Genomic DNA, 6074 nt, shown 5'->3' with positions numbered 1-6074 from the left:
TGCCTGAAATAGGAAAGAAGAGGAAGTGCAGCTTTAATTTGCTAACTGTGTGTCTTTAGTCACGTTTCTGGGGCAATTTCATACACCTTTCCAGTCAGTGCCATGGAGGTACAAAACAAAATAAACAATAACAATTTTCTCTCATGCCCCTGCTGGGTAAAACTGTGTGAAAAAGAAAGGAGGCAAAAAGTCAGAATGCACTTTGCCCTGAAACGTCAAACATAAGGCAAACTGTTTTCTGCTGTTTCTATTTACAACATTCAAGTATTATTGTGAAGACTTCACACTATGAAAAAAAATGATTTTAAGATCAGGCTAAAATTACATTCGTCTTTCAGTCTCATTCTTCTAGTTCTCTTCAGTTGATAACAGCACATTTTTAGACTTCTACTGTGCTATTTTTAGAATAAAAATATTACTTTTATTAACTTAAATAGTCATATTGTCAGGAACAGTTCTTTCCGGGCCCTATGCGGGCGACACGATCCAAAAGGTGAAGAAACAAAAGGGAAAAATATCATGCAGGAGTCGGTCAGGAGACAGGGGGGCGTGTCCATGCAGTGCTAGTGTCCGGGGGGAGTGAATCCAGGGCGAACAATCCAAGGGTAAATCCAGAGGGGGAATCCAAGACGGGAGGTTAGTCCAAGACCAAGGGATCCATCCGTAGTTAAAACCAGAACCGGGTCGGGACCGGCGGGGCAGGGAAACAGGAACAGGAAACTAAAATGATAACGGAGCCAGACGTGGCAAGACCCCGGGCTCTCACGACACGGAAATCAATGAGAAGCCCCGAGCAATCGCCTGCGTCTGGCTTTAAAGGTGGAACTAAAGAGGGGCTGGAATAAGGAACAGGTGTGGGGAATGGGACAGAACGAGGAAGGGCTGGAGCGCCCTTAAGAGGAGGAGTAACGATCGTGACACATATAATGTAGTCATAGTAATAATAGTATGATTATCATTTTAATTTATTATTTAAAGTTTTTCATACAGTTTTATGAAATTTCTTTTGGTTCTGATACTGAATTCATTGAATGTGGAGATTTTTGGTTGGATAATGCAAGTGAGTAAACCCTACTAAACATGTTTTTATGCTCGAATTATTAAACAACCAGCTCAAATGTAAATTACTCAACTCCCATTTAAATGTAAATTAATCGGCAATGCTAACCACCGTGCCACCATTAATTCAGTTACAATTATTACACTTCGGGATCACAGTGAGCTAGATCTTATCTCAGAACACAATGGAAGCTAGGCAGGATACATCCTGGGCAGGAAACCAGTCTGTCACTGGACACACAATTCTGAGGCACTTGTTAACCTAGGCAGAATATCTCCCTGCACCCAGAGAAAACCAACACATCTACTAGGGGATCTTGCAAACTCCACACAGAAGGATCCCCAGGGTGGAATCAAGGCAGGAGGGCAAAGGAGCTGTGATTAGCTCTTTATTTAACCACGTAAGGCAATTATATCAAATTCTCATTTACATTAACAGCCTGCAGCATGCCAATTTGTTCAGAAGATCATTTTACCATTCTAAGTGTATACCATTCTGGGTGTAAGAGCAGAAGCCTCCCCTGCTACAGTACATTTGAAGTTATAACATATCAGTCACAAGTTCAGAGCCGTAATGACATATTGTATACACACTGCTACCTACATGACTTTCCCAAAAACTAAATTTTAATAAGCTATTACTACTAAAAAATATTACTATTCTAACATACTATTATACTGTATATACTTATAATTTTCTTCTATTCTATTAATAAACCAAGAATAGAGACCTGTAATATTTTGTTTTTTTCTGCTTTACTGTTTTTCAGGGACAGGCTGGAGAGAGGTTGCTGCCCATTCTTAGGATCACAGGAACCATACCGCTGTGTAGTTTTGTTTCACTTTATTTTTAGATATGCTTGAAAAAAAAAACAGACACCATATGAAATACAATTCTCATGGTATAATGATTTCAGGAAAGCTGATTTTCTGAGCACATACTACAGTATGTTGTTCTCAAGATGCACCATCAGTATACCTGTATGTTCTTTGAAAACCTTATGATTTTGAAGCAAATGTTTGTTTAAAATGACAAAAGTAATTTAACAATCATTTGTTTTTAAGTGCTCTTTGCTCGTCATTACATATTATCAATCCAGTTTTTCTTACTTGCAATAACTCAAACATATTACAGTTAAGAGACTTTTTATTGCCATTAAATCTTAGAATCTATGAATGAAGACCATTCCTTTGGAATACCTCATTATTTTTAAAACTAAAACAATATCCTTGTTCCAAGTTACATGTCTTTGAGGAGTTATGCCTAAAGATGTTTTAGATTTAAACCTTTGACCAAATTTGTTTTTCCACACTTGAGTGACGGTGTTACAAAAGTATGTTTGGCAATTGCTGTGGTTTCAACTATATCTGTGTCTCCACAGTTGGTCAGAACCCTCAGCATAAGGATCTGATCTACCAAGAAATCAGATTTACAAAAAAATGAGCTTCAGAGACTACAACACAATTTATCTAACCTGGAGATTTATGTAGACTGACAGTAGGAATGCACTAGAAGTAGAGGTAAGCCCTAAGGTATAATTGTAGCCCATGAACATGAGGTCAAACAAGAGAAAGATAGGTGAGGTTCTTGGTATAGATGGTAAATATTCCCAATTTCTATCCAAAATATATTTTTTGACAGCACATTTATATGTTGCGTATTTCACACAATATTTTACAATAGTGCATTATTACAGGGCTACAAGCACTCAACAGGCTTACATTAAATACGTTAAGAATTTGCAGAAGAATGATGGTCTTATACAGAATAAATTGAATGTTTTAGAAATAGGTGTCATTTAATAATGATGATAATAACAACAATAACAATAATAATAATAATTTTACTTTTCTTAAAAAAACAAAGAACTGCATAATACTGTAGGTCATGTATAAATATAATGCAAGTTAAAGGAAAGAGAAGAAAAGCACAATTAATACAATTCAACAAAGAGAATAACTTACAGTACTAATAGATTAAAAGCATTTATTGATGCAGAGGTTTTTAGTTTGTTTAGTATATTACTAGATACACCTGTAAATAAGAAACTATATTTCTTAATACAATTCAACAAAGAGAATAACTTACAGTACTAATAGATTAAAAGCATTTATTGATGCAGAGGTTTTTAGTTTGTTTAGTATATTACTAGATACACCTGTAAATAAGAAACTATAGTATTCTTATCTCGATGAAATAAAAACATATGTCAGTATTTCAGTATTAGGTGCATGGACACAATACAGTCTTCTGACATTCCTGACATACATATGCTTCAAATGATAACAAAGTTTTAGAAGTAACATCAAGGCTTTAAAATTTTCTCAAAGGTTTTATTATAATAATAATAATAATAATAATAATAATAATAATAATAATAATAATAATAATAATAATAATAATAATTGCTTACACTTATATAGCGCTTTTTCTGGACTCCCCTCCACCACCACCAATGTGGAGCATCCACTTGGATGATGCGACGGCAGCCATCAGCTATCAGTGAGGAGGAGAGCAGAGTAATGTAGCCAATTCATAGAGGGGGATTATTAAGAGGCCATGATTGGTAAGTGCCAATGGGAAATTTGGCCAGGATTTTTAATGACCACAGAGAGTCAGGACCTCGGTTTTAAGTCTCATCCGAAGGACGGCACCTGTTTTACAGTATAGTGTCCCCGTCACTATATTGTTTCACTATAATGATGTTTTATTTTCACACCATACTCAACAACACTAAATTCACCAACTTTTTCAAGATTATGTTTAAGCATAACCTAAATTTTGTCACAGTTTACCTCAAGAAGTTTCCATTGCATCAGTACCTAAATATTAGCCAGATTCAGATGTGACAACCAGAGCAGCAATGGTTTTTGTGGTCTGCAAAAAATCAGATTGGTAGTGATCTGCATGGTTGTTGAACCAAAATTCACATAAATTGACCAAGAACCAAGTGTGTAGGATCCTGTGGAACACATTGAAAAATTAGTGAGGACTAGATTTAAAACCTTCACTCGTTTTTATTAATTGACAAACCACTGAAGGCATGTACCAGTGAATCCTACATAATTTCCATGCTCTTCAGTAATTGCCTTAATTCATAGTGACTGCTTGCTCCTTAAAGATAACACACCCCTGAAAGGTGATCCTTTTTAGGCACTGTGCTTCTAACTATTGCTTGTACATTTGCTTTTAACGTGACAAGGAATAATTGAATAAAATTCAATTCAAAACCCAGCATATTAAAAAGCAATTTAAATGCAATGTCAGTAATATTTCACAATCGAGTGTTAAGGAAGACTAAAGTAAAGAAAAGGCCTCTGCATTCTTTATTGCTGGCAAGTACAGTACGCAGGTGCCAAGTCTTACGACGCAGAAAGTGAGAATTTAGGGATTATGCATGCATGTACAGATATAATGTTTAACTTGAAGCTAGATATGCTACAGTATTTCGTGATTATTATGTTATTTAATTAATTTAATGAGATAATTTTGGTTTCAATTTACTAAAATTGTGTGCTTTTTTCAGATGTGACTCAAGTTTTGAATCTAGGTTATGATCTACCATCTCCACTTGCTGGCTACTCTCCACTGATATTCAATAGTTAAAACTCAGAAGTTTGGTTCTCTGTTTGAGGGAATGTTTAATGTCTTATACCTGTCAATTTAAGGTTTCGTATAAATTCCACCAATACAATTTTGGAGCATATACAGAAGCTCATAGAAATTGTAAAAACTATGGGAAGTCCATCAGTAAGTGCATATCATCTTCCGCTTGTGAAGTGAATGTGTACTTATTCATAAAACAGGTGAAAAGCAGAAAATACTTGCCTCACAGCTAAGTCTTAACCTTTCCTGACTGCTGTTGCATGCTTGCTTTTGAGTTCAATTCTAAGAGCCTCTGCCTCCTTGTCCTCAGGAATATTAGAAGGTACATTTTCTTGCTTGATACAATACTACTACTTATGTCTTATTTTCATGTTTGTTTCCACATCCTCCATTGTTTCAGTGCTTTTTACATTTTCAATTTGCCTCTCTTAATAGGTATGTTTTTTTCTGGAATTTAGTGAAAGTACAAAGACTTGTAAGTATGAAGATTACAAGAACTTACAAATGCAGTGTCTTGCAAATTATTTCAGACCCTTAATATAGTGTCCCAATTAGTGAAATCACAAGATGTTGCATACACATTTTTTAAACTTAATATTATATTAAAAACTGAGTGCTCAAACTAGACATCAGTTTTCAAGTGTTTCCACAAATTCTCAATACTAATCAAGTAAGGACTTTGATTGGGCCATCAAGGACATTTACTTACTTATTCTTTCTCTACTGCACTGCAGATGTGGCCTTGTGCTTTGAGTCATTGTCCTGTTGAAAGATTACTTTTTGTCCCAGTTTTAAGTCTGAAGCAGATTTTCTTCTAAGATTTGCCAGAACTCTGTTGCATGTGCAGTATGTCCCAATCAGTCTTAACAAGCTGCCCAGTCTCTGCTGAAGCAGAACCATAACATAATGCTGATACCACCATACTTCACAGTAGGGACGGTGGTGACTAGTTGATGGACTGTGTTGGGATAAATCAATTTAGGTTTGCCACAGCAGGGGATTTGAAAATGTATGCATTCAGGACTTTTCAATTTTATTTCATATTGTTTATTTTTTCTGTTTTTTAATGTGTGGAATAGCAAAAAATAATCCTTATTTAGTGACACTCACTGGCACTCAGCATGGCACTACACTTTCACTGATAGTAGACAACATGTACCCTAAGTGAAACTTAACAGCTACATCAAAATATACCTCCTTAAACTTCTACATACACATATTATATTCATATTCTCAAATTTGTCACATCTAAACCTATTAGTCATAGTAATAGTCAGAAGAAAAAGTTAGACAAGTGTATGAAAACCAACAAGAAACTGACATAAATTTGTCTATGTGTAGCTGTACATGGTGTTTGGGTTCTATAATATACAGTATTTATGCTCTCCACTCTCTGCCTCATTGTTAA

Source organism: Lepisosteus oculatus, chromosome 7 (genome assembly GCF_040954835.1).
Source record: "Lepisosteus oculatus isolate fLepOcu1 chromosome 7, fLepOcu1.hap2, whole genome shotgun sequence".
In the NCBI taxonomy this organism is placed as follows: domain Eukaryota; kingdom Metazoa; phylum Chordata; class Actinopteri; order Semionotiformes; family Lepisosteidae; genus Lepisosteus; species Lepisosteus oculatus.
Note: the sequence above shows the minus strand (reverse complement) of the source record.